Genomic DNA, 19,069 nt, shown 5'->3' with positions numbered 1-19,069 from the left:
TTACGAAAAGAAAAAGGGCTGAAAATGTTGTCGTTGCTATCTATCTATTGAAATTATCTCCTACAAGGGCTGTTCTCAACCAAACACCATATGAATCTTTGAGTGGTAGGAGACCTTAGGTAAGCCACTTAAAAATATTTGGTTGTATTGCCTATTCCTTGATAGATTCACATAATCACAACAAACTTGATGAAAAATCTGTGAAATGAATCTTTGTTGGTTATTGCTCTCAATATAAAGCATATAGGCTCTATAACCCTTTGAGTGGAAAGATAATTGATATAATTCAATTTTATAGATATTTTTCTATTTTATTTGAGTTGATTTTGATCGATTTTTGCCAGATATGCTGTTGGATTGTCTTTAGCACTTTTCAAGAATGATTTTAGAACTTAGAAGCAAATTAGAATGGGTTGGAACAAGATTTGGGCGAAAAAGGTTAAAAACATGAAGATGTGGGAGAGATGGCCATAACACACAACTATGTGTTATGGAGCCAACATTTTTATTTCTTAGGAAGAGTGAGACATGGCCGTGTTCCTGAAAGACACGGCCATGTGTTAAGAAGGCAGTGTTTCTATTTTGTTCGACAAAAGAGACACAGCTGTGAGCCTAGGAGACACGGTCGTGTCATGTCTAAAAGCTAAAAATTGACATAATTTTGAGGAAGACACAGCCGTGTGTAAATTCGACATGGTCGTGGGATGTGCCAGATTAGAAAATTAGGTTTTGAACGATATAAAAAAGAGAGGATCTGAAAAAGAAAAGGGGAGACTATAGGAGGAGAGGAGGGAAGACAACTGCAGACATCAAGAACTTCTTTTTGTCGGTCATTCTTTTCACGTTTCTTTTAGATTTCATTCTTGTAATTTTTGTTAGGATGTGTAACTAAACTCTTTTGTTGGGATCTTCGATGAAACCCTAAGGGATACTTTGTGATTTTCTTATTTAATCTATGAAAAGCTTTTTCCCCAATCCCTATGTGTTATCTTGTGGGTTAATGCATAAATAGATTGATCACCTATTTATTGATTTATGATGAATGATTGGATTGAGAGATTGATTGTTCATTAGAAAAGCAAGTTAGCACAATAGATTGAATGTGAGTAGAGATATTAAGCATAATCTATATATTTGATGATTGAATGTTAATGCACTGATTCATACTAATCCATAGAGATATGTGTGTTACAATGAAGTAGGTAAGGTAATTGATCTTTAGAAAGAGATTACTACATGATTGAATGAAATTGGGAAAAAGTTCTAGTTGTAGATTGAATTAAGGAAATTCATAGTTGAACTTAGGGTGGATTCTAAGATCTTGACTATTATTATATCTTGATTGTTAATTGAGAAGAGATTACTACATGATTGAACGAAATTGGGGGGAAGTTCTAGTTGTAGATTGAATTTAGGAAATTCATAGTTGAACTTAGGGTGGATTCTAAGATCTTGACCGTTATTATATCTTGATTGTTAATTAATCTTAATTCATTGTTTTTTTTGTTGTTGTTAAGTTTTAGTTTATACTCATTCTCTTAGTCATTGGCCAAATAATATCAATTAGTGGTGATTCTAGTAATTGTTATATTAGTCCTCGTGGGACGATATCCAAATTTATTACTATAGTACATGTTCGAACTAGTGCACTTGCTAGGTGAGTTCATATAACAACAAAGTTTTGGCTATGTTGCTGGGGACTAATACTAGCAATATTAAAGTTGACTATTTTTTATTAATTTGGTATTTTTACCTTCTTTTTTTTTTGCTAGCTATTTACAAGGGGTTCTATAGTGCTTGACAAGAAGAAACAAAGAACCATTGATTTTTTATACATAAATCGAGAGGACTCGCCACAGACTGAGAGCACAAGCAAGAAGTAGACTTCTCCCATCTCGTGTCAGAAATTTGTTGAGAAGAGGAACAACAACAATGGTTGATGAACTAGAAGGGCGAAGAGATCACACAATGATGGATTATTCTATTCTACTCTTATTGGAATTGAACCGAGTGTCACATGGTCAGCTGTAAAAGCTAGCAACTTTGAGATTTAGCTAGCCATCATCCAGATGATTCAGCAAAGTGTAAAATTTTTTGGGTTCCCAGTTGAAGATCCTAATGAGCACATTGCCAATTTTCTAGAAATCTGTGATACTTTCAAGCATAATGGAATGAGTAATGATGCAATCAGATTGAGACTTTTCTCTTTATCATTAAAGGATAGATCTAAGGCTTAGTTGAATTCGTTACCAGCTGGTTCCATCACTACTTAGGAGGATATCACTCCACCTTTTTTAGCCAAGTACTTTCCACCTTCAAAGACAGGTAGGTTGAGGAATGAAATCACCACTTTCGCATAAATAGATGGAGAATTTTTTTATGAGTCTTGGGATCGCTATAGGGATCTGCTAAGGAGAGTTCCTCATCATGGTCTACCCATGCTGCTTTAAGTACAGACATTCTACAATGGTCTCACAACCAACATTAAGATAATGATTGACATAGCAGCTTGAGGAACACTGAACAACAAGACACTTGAGGCTACCTAGAAGTTGATTGAGAATATGGAAAATAATAGTTACCAATGGGATAAGGAGAGATCTTCATCAAGAAATAATTGCAGCTTGCATAGTGTTACAACTATACAGCTCTATCTGCACAAATTGAGGCCTTAACTAAGAAGATAGACAGCATGAATAGGTGATAGCACAAGCAGTGCAAGTTCAGAATTACGAAGTTCAACAAGGGAATCCTTATTCTAATACTTATAATCCTGGATGGAGGAATCACCCTAATTTTCCATGGGGCAACAAAAATAATCAGACACAAGCTTCCCCGCTAGCTTTGTCCCCCATTGAATAAAGGCAAAACATAGAGGATATGCTCGCCAAATTCATGACAGCAACGGACACTAGGCTACAAAGTAATGAAGCCTCCATCAAGAGTCTAGAGAACCAAATTGGGCATTCAGCAAAGTTGATTTTTGAGTGTGCTCAAGGAACTTTGCCAAGCAACACAGAGACCAACCCAAGAGAGCATGTGAATGCTATAGCATTGAGGAGTGGAAAATAGTTAGTAGAGTTAGAACCAAGGAAGATAACACAAGCAGATGAGAGCAACCCAAACAAAGAAGAAGAAAAAAAATAAAAAGAAATCAAGAGAAGGAGCTACCCAATCGAGGAAGAGAACACTCTAACATTAGCCAATTTTTTTAAATTCAAAACTATAGGTGTTTAACATTTTCTATGTACACGTATGGTATATATAAAAAAAGTGTGTTAAAATTGAATTTTTTTTTGATTTTGTCATAATACTATTATATAAGAAAACTTCATTCAAAATTTTTGCAAGATATCAAGATTCTTATTCGGCATAAATTTGTAATATGCAATTGGATTTTTTTTTGTCTTCAAATGCGTTTGTTATTTTCTCAGAAATAATAGTTTATTATATAATTGAATATTTTTCCTAATGCTCAAAAGTCTTGGCTTCATGAAAAGATGTGATCATTAATTCTTTTTTTATTAAATATAAATTCTTGATCAACATGCTAAATATTTAATTTCATCCCTAAATTATCATTGTTTCTTTTCATAGATTGCATGGTTTTTATTAATTAATGAGATACATTTGTTTGTTTCTTTTGAGAAATTTACAATTCTTTACAATAATATATTTAGTTATTTTAATGTAATATTTAGTTTAAATCATATATTTATATACTAATATATAAAATTCGATTAAAACATAATATCTGAAACATGATCTAATGGTTAATGAAAATTATAAAATGCCTTTTAACATCTTACATAGTGTAATATAAAAAATATAAGTCCATAATGATAACATTTTAAACTGTAAACTAAAGGTTTACATGATCACAACATTTAGCACCTTGTGAGCCTTTAAAATGATTGTGTACTAGTGCAAACTTTACTTTGTAATATTAACTTAACTTATTACTGATCTTGTAAGTTTAACTAATGTGATACATTTGTAAATTTTTTGAGTTAGCTTTAACTTATTACTAACCTGGTACGAAATTTTAAAAGATAATTATATATAAAATAATTATTCCACCCGATGGTCTATTAGAGCTTAAAAATGAAAAATTCATTCTCTTTGGAAGCTTTTTTATTCATGTAATCAATTTGTCCTCTCTTCCTCTTAGCTCACAGTCAATATTTTTCCTCACATTTTATTGTCTCTTAATTTTCACCTCACCTTTTAGACTTAAAACTAAATTTTAGCCTCAATATTTTTCTCACATTATGTATAAATGGATGTATATAAATATATATATAAAAGATGAAATTATCAATTCAATGTCTATTATTCCAAAATGTTCAGTTTTGTGACAAAATAAACCGTTATTAAGATACTGATTACTTTTATAACTTTGTGACTTAGTTTACTTGTTTGAGTATCTGTCATTTTTCACACGACTTTTATAGGTACAAGGAATATGTACAAGATCTCCTATATGTATAGAAGTAAAAAATCATTCAATTTTTTGTTTGTCCCACAACTTTTATTAGCTGAAGGAAAACCTACAAGATCTTTTATTTATATAGAAGTACAAAATCAAATACTACAAGCTTGCTGTAAACCTAAACAACACATCGAGACTCATTGGTGGAAAGTAGTAGTTCCATCGAGGTGAGTTCATTACCTTTATAAGGCATAAAAAGGACTAACACTTCCGCCTCTGCACTACTAGGGATTACTGGCTCTACCATGATGCTTTGACTAATAAAAGGTGGAGGTGCTAATCCACTACATGTTATGCGGAGTAATGTGCATATATGTATTTCTAATGGATAAATTTTGATCCTAATGAAGAAAGGACAAGTCACAAAACTTGCAAAAGGTGTACAAGAGATCCAAAATGTAGAGTGCACCTCTTGTGTCTACATTGGTTAGTACAGGTCTCACTTTAGACACTAACAGTGCTGTACCTGCATTTATTATATGCAAAATACACATTCCTAATCTCCTCGTCATCACTTTAGCTTAATGATTATGTAGATTGAAAGTTTCATCTTTCAGACTTTATGTCGACTAAATATAAAATCCAAACTGCATGTTCATATTTTTTGATTAATGGCTTGAGCTTAATCCCCACTTTTAAATAGAATTTGGATGCACATGCCATCTTCCTCCACGTGGTACACAAATCCCTACAGTGCTGGTGGCAGCATCTACAGAGGCTCTGAGCTTGGAGGTGATGGAGGACAAGGCTCTCAAACTAGTCATCGTTTGTTCAAGTTCTATTGTGGCCATGTTTTGGAAGCTCTTATCAAAAGTTCTTGTTGCTATATGATGGGTGATGAATAGATTTAAAAATTTGTGTTTGAAATTTAGGTTTTAGAGAAGAGAAAGAAAACTCTTTGGAATTAAAGGACAATAAAGGATATATATATATATGTATGTATGTATATTCTTTTTTCTATCTCAAAAATTCTCTAACAATAATACTACATATTGTTTAAGTAAGCATATTTATATTTGTAAAATATGTGCATATATACTATATTTAAAAGAAATGTGAGGTATCCTTGAATTTATTTTTTGATTATCGTAATCCTATTATTTAAGAAAATTTTACTAAAATCTCTAAATAAAACAAAGAATCTGATTTAGTATAAACTATTGATATGATATGGGCTTTCTTTTAAATATATTTAGATATTATTTCATAAAAAATAATGGTTTATTAAAGAATTGGATATTTTTTCTAATACTAAAAATTCTTGGGTTCTAGAAAAATGAGATACTTAAATTCTTATTGAGAGATAAAATATAAAATTATTAGATAGATTGGTAGTAAGCCACCACCAAAGAATTGTGATTTGTCAAAGATTGTCTTAGCCTAAAAAATTAGTGTATTCTATATCAATGGTAAAACAAGCAGAAGAATTTAATTCATCATGAATTTTACCCAATTGTATCACACCTGCAGTAGCATCCTGCGTACACCCTAAAAAAAAGTCAACACATCACATGGCTGTGGAAATCATCACAAAGCCAATCAATGTCCAATCAATGTCTTTTGTTGAAACCCATAAGTACTTAGCACCACAGTTTATGTATGGTGAAGGGCATGGAAACACGGTTGATTGGTGGACACTAGGGGTATTGATATTCGAAATGTTATATGGGATGACACCATATAAGGCAGTTGACTAGGAGTTGCCCCTGGTGAATATTGTGGCTCGAGCAGTTGAGTTTCCCAAATAAACCATGGTTTCAGAGCCAGTAAAGGATTTGATCACACGACTATTAATCAAGGACCCACCAGGAAAATGGGTCAACAATGGGTGCAACGACAATCAAACGACACTAACTTTTTGATGGGCTTACTTGGGCACTTTTGAGATGTATAAAATCACCATTTGTTCCTTCTCCTATATCATGTAAGGAGTTTGCTGCATTTGATAGTATTATAGAGAGTTCAATAGAGTATTACTAGGAAGCACGACATTTATCCTTTAATTTACATGATATATATTTTTTTATGTATACTAAATTTTAATAACTAAACAGAAGTGAGATTTAAGTAATTTGTACATTGGGGCAAGAAATTTTAATGAAATTCATGTTGAAAGGTTCAATATGTATAAAAATATATAATTAAGGATTTACTAGATCTTTTTGTCTAACAAATGATAAAGCATTTTCAATTGTTCTCAATTAATGACTTTACTTAACCGTCTAAAAGTAATATTAATTTCTCGAATATGTGGTATAAGAGGCAGTAATACTCTTTTTAAGGTGTTACTTGGATAAAATTGATAGTACTAAAAATACCAAGCAGGGAAACTCATGGGTCCTTATGTAGTGCTTCATTACTATTTACCTAATTTGGGATAAACAATGCTAAGGTTCAAGGTTAATAAAGGATAAGGAAACTTTTGGCTTCTAGAGCTATTTTGTGATACCTATGAGCTTACAAGATAGCTTTGCCAAAAGCTTGTGTAAGGTTTTAAAATTTTTCTCGTGTTCTAGGCCTATCTTTAGACAACTATGAGGTTTTGAGTATGTATTAGGTCTTAATAAAGCTCTAAACCTATGGTGTTACAACTAAATCTTAAGGTTTTAGTCTTTTGTTTTTCTTAATGTTATGTTGCACTAACATACAAATTTTTTGTCCTAAAATATAATTTAGTACAGATTTTGTTTTACTTAGTTATACAGTAAATTTTGTACCAGGTATAGATTTTATACTTCATGAATATTTATCTGAGTTTAGGTTTATACTTGAGGATGTTTAAGCTTTCATTTTGCATTTTGTTTCCTTTCTTAGTTGGATTCAAAAGTATAATAAGAATAATACATATGTAACACCCCGACTCAGGAAACGGAACCCAGCCCAAACTTGGGCATTAAGAAAAGCAAGGGACAAAATGACGCTGTTTTAATTAAAAAGGAAAAAAAAAGAGATGGCAACTAAAGGTGTGCATGCCTCTGGAAGCCAAAGAAGGATGAGAAGAAGATCACACCTGCATGCTGTAAAAGAAGGAAAAAGAGGCGTGTAGGGCCCCCCTTCTTCGCCACAAAAAGGGAGTTGTGACATCCCATGTGCCAATTAAGGCAAATGGGTATCAGATACAGATTTAAAATAACAAGCACACAATAATATTTATGCAGCAGAATCAAACCTTAACAAATCCCTTATAAATATACATAATGTTCAAAATACATACATCAGTGAGGCCAGAAGTGGCAATAAAATACAAAACATAAGGGCTACTTCTTTCACTATGCTACTAAAATTTATCAGAGTGTGGGTACAGTTATGCACTCAGACTTGTGGATTCACGGGATCCTCATAGACTTCCAAGGGTAGGTCTAACTGCGATTTCCCATTTTCTTCCTCATCTCGGGGGGAGAGGGGGGGGAGGATGGAAAGAGTGAGTAACAAATGCTTAGTAAGGAAAATAGTATTAAATTAATATCGTAAGATTACAAAAGTTTATTATTTCATCTTACCATTTAGCTTCCTCGTTTACCTAGCTAATCATTAGGAAAAATAATTTATTCGAATATCAAAGTAGCACGTTAGCACATAAAATCAAATATACATATATCATGCCAAATAATAGAGAAAATTAAATAAATCATGAAATGCACAGATATTTCATGTCATGCTTCGTGAAATCGTTACAAACTTCTATTTCTGAGGGTAGATACAGATTTCCAATTGCCCAAGTCGAATGACCAGATCAGATACAGATACAGTAATTTGCTAAGACCCACTTCCGGCTGGCCAAACCATGGTACGATGTATGACCACAGTCATACCAACTATAGTAGTCCTAATAGATATCTATGTCACGACATTACTTAGGCATGGGATACCCCTACAGATAGTGTGTACCATTCTTGTCAGAGGGCATATCATCATCCACTAGGAGCAGTTCTCTTATGTCTTTCCAGACCAGATAGGGGAGGGGGAAACAGATACCCTGAAGGGTAAGGGAAATAGATACCTCTTAGAGATAAAAAGCCTAACGAGACACTTGATTTAATATGTATGTCAATACATATATACTTTGGACCATACAGGCTTCATTCCGCTTTTCTCTATTTCTTTTCTTTTTACTTTTGCTGTTACGGACAACATATTACATATATTACATGCAAATTCATCAAGTGCTCACTGTGCGCACGTCCTGTGCGTGCGTGCATACTGAGGGGACGTGCGCGCTGCATGCGCGCCTCGTGTATGCTGGCGTGCAGATTAGATGTGCGCGCTGTGTGTACGCCCCGCAACCACTGTGCGGCATGTATGCGCGCACAGTGCTCAGCACCCACGCGAGCAAACTACTTTCTTGGGTGATTTTTCCTGCAAGTAGGTTTTCTCCCGTTTCGCTATTTTTTGATTTTTTTCTAAATTTTTTCTTTGAAATAAAATAAAATAATTTAAAATATTTTAAGATAAAATAAAAATAAAAATAATAAAATAAATAAAATAAAAATAAATTAAGATCACGAATCTCGAAAAATGTTAAACAGTGTAAATTAATTTAAGTTTATAGCAGCCAACAGCCCAAATAAATAGAGTTTTCAAATTATTTTGGCACAGTGATAGGCGAAGTGTTACATCCCTCCCACCTAAAAAAATTTGGTTCCTAAATTTGTCTCGCATAAGTCTTGATACTTTTTCCTCATTTTGTCCTCCAACTCTCATGTCCCTTCTTCTGAGGTGTGATGCTATCAACGTACCTTTAGCATGAGAATCATCTTGTTACGTAAGACCTTATCAGTGCACCGGAGAATTTTCACATGAACCTCCTAATAGGTCATATTGGCCTGTAACTATACCTCATCACGAGGAATAACATGAGAAAGATCAGGGTGGTACTTCTTGAGCATCGAGACATAAAAGACATCATATTGTCTTTATAGGGGTAGACTTTTAGGAAAACTTGATCTCCTATGGTAAACTCTAAGGGTTACCTATGATTATCGGAATAGCTCTTTTGCCTTCTTTGGGCAGTTGCCAAATTCTTGTAGATGATTGTGATCTTCTCTATGGTCGCCTGAGAGAAATCTAGTCCTAAGTGGCACTAGTTCCTGATTTCACTCCAGCAAGTAGGGGAACGACAAGGCCTTCCATACAAAGCTTCATATGGGGCCATACCGATGCTGTAATGATAACTGTCATTATAAGCAAATTCACAAAAAGGAAGATACTTATACCAGTGATCACAAAAGTTGAGAACGCAAGCACGTAACATGTCTTCCAATGTCTAGATCGTACGCTCAGACTGACCATCCGTCTGGGCATGATAAGCAATGCTGAAATATAACCCAAACTCAAAGCTTTTTGGAAGCTATCCCAAAAGTGAGCGGTGAACTGAGGATTGCGGTTGGATAAAATAGATAAGGGAACTCCATGAAGTCGAACAATCTCATCTACATATAGGCGGGTTAACTTACTGGTGGAGCCCGTGGTTCGAATAAGCAAGAAATTAGAAGTCTTGGTCAGCCTATACCACCTACTCTAATACGTCTTTCAAGACTAGATAGGATAAGGGGAAACAGATACCCTGAAAGGCAAGAGGAAAAGATACCCCTCAGAGATAAAAATCCTAACGAGACACTTGATATAATATACATGTCAATACAGATATACTTAAGAAAATATAGGTTTCATTCCACTTTTCTCTTTTTTTTTCATTTTACTTTTGCTATTACAGACTACATATTACATATATTACATGCAAATTCATCAAGTGTCTGTAATTCACAAAGCATGCTTGAAAACTAAAATAATTTGACTCATTTGAACACAAAGGCATACAAAACAGGCAAAATATTAATCAGATTAAATTTTCTTATTTAAAAAGACTCCTTAAGATGTAGAAAGTACTACTAGGTTCCTTATCAAAACTTTAATATTTTTTTCCTCACCATTTTCCTTCCTTTCTCTTCTTCTCTCACTATTTTACTATCTCTCTTTCTCTCTCTAAACCTTTAAAAAATGGAACAAATGGAAGTGTGGAGAGGAAGGGAAGGGGAAGGGCAATTTATAGAATTTTAGAACATTTGGATTCGTGCCAAGTGGCAAAATCTGGTAAAGAGAGAGGAGAAAAAGATTCTTGGCATGAAAAGTGAGGGAGGAAAATTTCCTCCATCGACCGCGGTGGCATGTTGCCCAAGGTAACAACACTGCAGGCTAGCCTGTAGGTGCACAGACCTACTGTTGCGTGCGCAGGCCAACTATGCATAGGCCCCAAGCGCATAGGGCCTGTCCGCGTAGGACTGTTGCGTAGAACGCTAGCGCACAGTGTGTGGCTCTAGTCTGTGCACGAAGTGATACCCGGATGACCTGCTTGTGCGCGACAGGACATTCACATAGGTCCTGACTCCATGCTATGCGCGAGGATGGGAATTGTGCATTGTGCGCACGTCCCGTGCATGCGTGCGGGCGGAGGGGTGCGTGCTGGCATGCGGATGGGTCGTGCGTGTTTTATGCAGGCTTTGTGGCCACTATGCAAGCATGTTTGTGAGCACAGTGCCCAGCACCCACGCTGACAAACTACTTTCTTGCGGGATTTATACTGCAAGCATGTTTTTTTCTGTTTCTTGATTTTTTTCTAAATTTTCTCTTTGAAATAAAATAAAATAATTTAAAATATTTTAAGATAAAATAAAAATAATAAAATAAAATAAAAATAGATCAATCATGAATCTTGAGAAATGTTAAATAGTGTAAATTAATTTAAGTTTAAAGTGACCAACGACCCAAATAAATAGAGTTTTCAGATCATTTTAGCATAGTGATAGGCAGGTGTTACGTTCGTTCTGTGGGATGGAGATCCTGTGCATGAGGAGAGAGAGATTTGTGTATAGAGAGAGAAAGAGAGTTATGTGAAGAGAGAAAACGAGACCTTAAGAGGGTTGCAGTGCCACTAACCTACTCAAGGTTGTCTGTGATGGTGCGCGACTATCCTTGCGACAAACTGAGGAGTCTAGGCGGCTGACAATCTGCGCAATTGGAAACTAGAAGGAGAATCTTGCGATTGCATGCATCCGAAGAAGAAGGAGATCTACTACTGTTGGTCGCATGATTCTTCCTATCCTTGGCTTTTTTCTATGCAATTTCACCATATACGCACTGGATTTGAGTGCGCAAAGTATTTCATAGTGAATTTTGGTTGATTCGCAGAGGTTTGGAACAATGTGCGGTGGCCAAATAGTGGTCTGGCAGTGGTGCTCTGGTAACAGCACTCCAGCTGCAGCGCGTAGCAAATCAAGGACATGCGTATGGTGACAAGCGGCAGTTACATGTGACCGAGATCATGCTATGGTAAAACTCGATCTCCATTTTGTATTCCAATTATTTCTACAAGTGTCTGTCATTAACCCACATGTTTTCTATTTGTAAATGAGAGAATTATTTAACAATACTAGATTTATAAGAGAGTACAGACCCGAACCAATAAAGATTCTAACACTTTTTGATTCAACTGTAGGTAACAAATTGTGTTAGTCTCGTTCAGATGTCCCAATATTTTTATAAAACTTTATTTTTCATTAAAATGAATTGTTTGTAGACTTTGCAAACTATTTAAGTTTTCTAACACGAGTTCTGTGAACTCATCATATGTGCGTGTGTGCAATTGTATATGATTGGAGACCTACATGATATTGTCTACGATGTATGTTTATGTATTCATATTGTTAGTTTTATATATATACAGATTTTATGCACGATAGTTATCGAGCTATAGGTATGTGTGATACATATATATGAGTATAATTGTAGGTTGTGTAACGTGTGTATGTATGAGTGAACAACTTGTATGTGCCTACTTATAGGATACACATATGACTTGTGTAAATATACAAGTATATTCATGTTATATGTGTTGTGTGTACATATATATTTATTTGAGTTGATAACTGTGCATATAAAGGGTATATATTATGCTTATTGTATAAGCATGTTGATGTATAACATATATGATATATAAGTAGGTCCATGCCTGAGTAGTCATTCAATGATGAACTTGATTAGTAAAGGAATAACATAAGAATCTTTAAAAGACAAGAAAATCCATTTAATTGGTATCACAGAGGGGTGGGTGTGTATGTAGTCTTTTGGCATATGACTGTGGTGAACCCTACCTGTGGATACAGATTTTGCCGGATGTGGTGAAGTGATGAGAACTTTGAATTGTATACTGTGTACTGCAAATTGTGAACTATGAACTAAATTAGAATGTATTCACGTGGTAGAAGAGATCTTTACTACTCTCGTTGATGCCAGCGAAAACGGCATCGCACTATGAAACTCTTAAAAGATGAAAAAAATACAAATTATAAACTTTAATAGAAAGGTAACTGAGAATGAAAGTATAACTGAAAAGTGATAAGTTAACACTATAAGGTGAAAGTCATATTGACATATGCAATGATAAGTAATTCAGTAACAAGTGCAAGTGATTGTCAGAAAGTTCAAGTGTAAGTGCTACGAAACTAGTGAATAATATCATTTATTTATGTAGATATGATGATGTTAGAGTATTTGTGATGTCTATGAAATCATATGTGAAAGAGTGAATTATTGAGATATGTGAAATTATGGTTACTACATTGCTTGAGAATTGGTTTTAAGAAAATATGTATATGTTTTGTAAATCTTGTGTGGTTGAGTGTTTGTATGTCTTTGTTATGGGCACTGCTCTTTTCCTTACTAAGTTTGTGAAACTCACTCCAATTAACACCCCAATGCAGATTAGTCCAAATCAAGAGCAAGTTTAAGGTCGAAAGAAGACTTTATAGAACCTTTAGTGACAGTGAAAGTTCGTCTTGTAAAGTTAGTTTAATTATATTGTAGTCATGTAGTGTAAAGAATTTTATAAGCCTCATAATTTGTAATTCCGTATAAGGATGATTGAATCTTAAGTTTTTGCTTATTGCTGTGTAAATTTATCAGGTTATGTGTGTGGAATAGTGTTCCTTTCTCAACAGAGAAAGCGGATTATTACAACATAGCTTAGCTAGAGATGAGTAAAAACTTTTAAAAGATAGATCATTGTTCATAAACCTCCTTAGTTTTTGCTTAACTTACTTGAGCATGATGGTCTTGCTCATTTACTTGAGCATGATGGCTTTTATTGTTAATGAATAATGATTTTATCCTAAAAGAAATAATGTTATATTGGATGCTATTATATTGACTTCCATTGTATAAGTTGATTCAGTATTAAAAACAGATACTACTAAATTTATAGTTCAATCAAATAATAAAACATAACCTAATTTGAATTAATTATTTAATATTATAATAAATAAGTGCATCGAATGATGTATATTTATTGTTTAAAATGTAGTATTTGATGACAAATTATGAGAACTGACACTTCAGTGAATAATGAGAGGCAATTGATGGTGACTACAATGAAATGCAACCAACACAAAAATAAAAGCTTTAGTATCTTGCAATAAAGTAGATCACATTTTCTTTAGGTTTTAAGACAAAGATTAACTATTTTATTTATTTATTTTTTTTATACTCTTTTTTGTTGATACAAAAGTTAACAACTTCTTTTTTCAAGTAAAGAAATAGATAGGGTGGGCACAAAATGGACACATGAGTTCCTCCATTTATTGCATATTACCTAGCAACGTTTTAACTTTTGTGATAGTCTGAATGAACTGCTAAAATTATATCGTCTATTGTCTAATTTTTAGCTGTAATAGGACCATTTTTAAAGGTACCAAGTACAAATTTTATACTTGATGAATATTTTCTGAAGTTTGGGTTGTTACTTGAGGATGTTTAAGCTTTTATTCTGTATTTTGTTTCTTTTCTTCTTGTTTAGATTTAAAAGTTTGATCGAATAGTACATAACTTAGCTAGAAATGTACTAAGGACTATTGAAAGATATATATATATTTATTCATGGGCCTAAGTTTTTAGTTGACTTGCTTGAGCAAAATGGTTTTTACAGTTAATGGATGATGGTTTTTTCTTTAAAAAAAGTAAATATTTTAATGGATGTTAGTGTATTGACTTACATTATATAAACTAATATCGTACTAGAAAAAAATACGACTAATATTGTAGGTTAATCAAATAACAAAGTAGAACTAAACTTGAATGAATTACTTAATCTCATACAAATGAATATATAAAATGAAGTACATTTACTGTTTAAAATGTAGTATTGACGATTGATTAGGAGAACTGATGCTTTAGTAAATAATGAGAGGTGATTGATGGCGACTGCAATGAGATGCAACAAATACAAAGATAGAAGCTTTGATGTCTTATAGTAAAGGAGATCAAATTTTCTTTAGGTTTGAGTACATAAAGATGAACATTTTATTTCCAGCTTCTTATATATTTCTTTTTGCTGATATAAAAGTTAAATAATTTTTTTTTTCCAAGTAAAAAAATGGACAAGTTGCTTCCTTTATTTGCTGTATATTTAGTTAGTGACATTTTGACTTTTAGTGACAATGTCTATTAGTTGCTAAAATTGTGTCGTTTATTGTCTAATTATTAGTTGGATTTAAACGTAACTTTCATTCCACATTTTACTTCTCTTCTTCTTAATTGGATGTAAACGTGTAATCAGATAGTATGTAACATTGCCAGAGATGTAGTAAGGACTTCCGAAAGATATATAGTTGTTCATGAGTCTTAGTTTTTTGTTCACTTGCTTAATCAGAATGGTTTTTATCCATGTTTTTTTTTTAAATGGAAAAAGTAAATGTTGTATTAAATATTACTGTACTAACTTACATTATTTACTAACTTATATAATACTAGAAAGAAATACGACTAAATTTATAGTTCAGTAAACTAATAAAGTATGATTTAACTTCAATAAATAATTTAATCTCATATAAATCAATGAATCAAATAACGTAAATTTACTGTTTAAAAAATAATTTTTATTATAAAACTGTTAGCAAGATTAATCGAAACTCAGAATACAAAATTCAAAAATATGCAAGTTCATTAATGCATACAATATTGATAACCTAAATATTAATCACTATAAATGACCTAGATTAGTAGCAATCTGTTATAAATACTAAACTCATTATAACTCTCCACCGCTTCGGTGAGCACTGTAGATTTGAAAAAAAAAACAATCACTCTCCTCTCAGCAAAACCATTTTTCTATTTTCCAATTGATTCGAATAGAATAGATCGAAGCACATAGCTTGTAGCGCTTGGGAAATTAAAGAAGGAAAAAAAAAAAAAAAAAAAAACGGGGGGCCACGTCAGCAGCCATGTCAGCAGACCCAGTCAGTAGTCCCGGCCAACCGGGACCTGCCACGTGGCAAGACCACGTCGATCCGGGACGGGCCACGTTGGCGATCCGCGTGCGCGCGATCGGACGGCCCAGATCAATCGCGCGCACGGACGGCCCAGATTTAATCGCACAGACGACCCAGATTTAATCAAAAACGGACAGCCCAGATAAAATCAAAATGGACGGCTAAGATCAAAAGGCAAAAGGGTATAAATAGAACCCCCACACCAGACCACAAAACCCTAGCCGCCTGCCCTCGCCGGAGAAGACGAACCAGAGCCGGCCGCCGCCACCCGCCGCCGCACCGGGGAGATTTCTGACCGCCGATTGAGGTAAATTTCATACCCCCGACTAGTTTTTCCACGCTGATTTCCCCAGTGGCCAAATCGGAGCCAAAATCCCGGCCAAACGGCTGAAAAACACGGCCGAAAGCCAGCGGCGCCGCCGCGCCCCTCCTCAGTTTTTGCCTCCGATGAGGCCCTTCCCGGCCTCCGTTTAATGCAATTTTTATACCACCTTGATCACCATTCTTTTCTCTACAGGTTGATCGGAGCCGAATCACCAAAACACGAACTTCACCGGAGAGCCGTCGCACCCGAGAGCACCGTCGCTGGTAAGCTTCGGTTTTCCGTAAATTTTCAGCCCCCCGAGGGCCGTAGGGTTGTTTTATCGCAGGAACCAATGCGAGTGTGGCCGAATTCGGTCGAAAACGGCCAACCTGAGGTGAACCGCCGCCGCTTGCGGCGGCGCCGTCGCCGGAGCACAGCGGAGCCGCCGTGCCGGAGTTGCGATATTGGCCGAAAGGGGCCCTGGGCCTAATTTGGGATTTTTTGGAACACGTACAGGTACCAGTAGTGCGTTTCAGTTCCCCGGGAAAAATTCAGGGAAAATTAGGGACAGCCTGTAGGCGCACTGTGAAGCCGTGTTCGGACCCCGAAACGTGTAAGGACCCCTCACCCTATTTCCTATCACGGTTTTAAAGTTCAATAAATGATAAAACGGTATTTCATGAATCAACGAATATGTGAAATAGTTTAAGGTCGCTAATGGAGCCCGAGTCTAGTGTGTTTGTCGGTTAACTGTTATTTGGCCTGTTTTACAGTTTTAAATGCAGCATGAGGTTTGATGTTTTCATTTTATAGTTTCGTGTGCATATTTTTACTGTTTTATTGATTATGGATTGAATGACTGGGATATTGATACTATATGTTGTCTGTTTGACATAAATTATCGTTTTGCTTGTTTGTATGTGGATTGATAATGCTGACTGAGGGAAAGAGAGAATGAAAGATTATGTAAATGAGTAATTGTATAATGTGGTCAGCCTGACTAGATATCCTGGGAGATGGTGGACGGATCGGGTCCGTAGGGAACCCTACCGGGATTGTGGTCTCCCATACCGGACGGGGTATGGAGATCTTATGTGTTTTGGCGCCCATACCGGACGGGGTATGGGGACGGCCCGTTTCACCCTCATTACCGGACGGGGTAATGAGGTTTATAGTTTTGGCGCCCATACCGGACGGGGTATGGGGACGGCCCTGGAATATGATTTCAAGTGTTAAGGGTTAACAGGTAGCGGGACCCCTATGGATCCCCATGGATACTAGTGGGCTGGTAAAAGAGGAAAAATATGTTGTGTAACGATTGTATTACGAAAGGCTTGATAGGTATTACGTTATACAGTTTATATATGATTTCATGATGATGATGATGTTATTGTTTTCGTATATTGACTTATGAATTTCACCGAGGTAAGTGAATGGTAAAGGTTTTATTATTGATAAAAGGTTTTGTTGTAAATTATGCTCCATTGGTCTTTTTGTGTTTTCTATCCACCTTTACCTCCATGACAGTGAGATATCGTGATGTCTTTACTGGGCTAGTGTAGCTCATTCCTTATTTAATCATTTCAGATCAGGAAGACCTTGTTCCCGAGCCAGTTCCGCAGGAGGACGACGAAGGGGACTCCTAAAGACTCCATAGCCATATTTGTAGCTTTTACTTTCAAGTTTTTCCTTTAGGTAGTTTGATCTTTTATATTGTGAGCACGTTTTTGGTTTTTAGTGTAAGGGATGTTAATCGAATTTTTGACTTCGCTTCCGCATTTGATATTTTTAATATACATTCCATTATGAATTTCCGGGGTTGTTACATAGCTCCTCGACATGATCCACTCGATAGAATAAGAGGTTTAATGCTTAACATCTTATCTATTTTTCTCTTATATGTTTACTAATCATGTATATATATCGATATTGTTGATTGGTTTGCATTCGATTTTTGTTAAAGGGTATGGTATATCACTTTTATTGTATAACATATGAAATGAAAGGAGTACCTAGTTGTGGTCCTAATTATTTCTCTTATCTACCCTCCACCTTTGTAGCTGAATCTGAAATCACCATTTTAGACATGGCTAAAACTTTATATTTATACATAATATATATTTCGATATAGATTTGAGTAGTTATTAACCACGTCTGATTAGTTAATGGGTTTAATTATTTAGTCTTCTTCTCTTAATTTGTAGGGACAAAGTATGTGATGCAGATTTTCCTAAGCTTTGTGAACTTTGCTTCAAGATCAAAGGAGCCTCCTCAAGGTATATAATTAAAACTAATCATCACTACTCAAAACTCTTTAATTTGGAGTATTTATGTGTGTTATTATTGATCTTATAATATTTATTTAATAATACAAATTCTCAAGTACAATTTTTTTTTGTAAAAATTCATATATTTTAATAGTTAAATAATATATCATGAGATGTATGTCTTATTTGAACTCATAATCTTATAGATAAGGATAAAAGTACATAGACATCCAACTAATAGATAAATAATTAATAATTTAATTAATCAAATATTTATTAGCCGAATATATATATATATTTGATTGGTATATGTGTATACTTAATTAATTAATTAATTAGTTTAATAGTTGATGCACTTTTTCTTTTACAAGAGATCATAAGTTCGAGTCAGATTATACTTTTGTGTGCATTAACACTTGAAAGTTACTTGTTTTGAATTGCAATTAGTACATATTGCCTAATTAATCTCGAGTGAAACTATACCTTTGTGTGTATTCTTACTTAAAGATTATTTGTATTGCGTTATGATTGATGTATATAACTTAATCAATAGATTTACTGTAACAACCCCATTTCTCATATAAGAAATGAGTGTTACCACACGTATAAAACTTAATAAATAGTGCATCAATATACTAAAATCTAAAACTCAACCATACATCCCTTGTGCAAAGTTACAGTTAAGGAG

At 34.5% G+C, this 19,069-nt stretch overlaps 1 non-coding gene and 1 pseudogene across 1 annotated transcript; one reads left to right on the top strand and one right to left on the bottom strand.

The window, feature by feature from the left end:
• The window catches only part of LOC148240168 (alkaline/neutral invertase E, chloroplastic-like), a 61,681-nt pseudogene that overhangs the window by 25,517 nt on the left and 17,095 nt on the right, over window positions 1-19,069 (top strand).
• Window positions 2,328-2,434, bottom strand: LOC148240169 (small nucleolar RNA R71). Its single transcript, XR_015816634.1, has one exon. It is a non-coding gene; the product is annotated as a small nucleolar RNA R71 (small nucleolar RNA).

The sequence above is a fragment of the Carica papaya genome, chromosome 9 (genome assembly GCF_054855325.1).
Source record: "Carica papaya isolate Zhongbai chromosome 9, ASM5485532v1, whole genome shotgun sequence".
Lineage (NCBI taxonomy): Eukaryota > Viridiplantae > Streptophyta > Magnoliopsida > Brassicales > Caricaceae > Carica > Carica papaya.
This window is presented reverse-complemented; position numbering and strand designations above follow the sequence as displayed.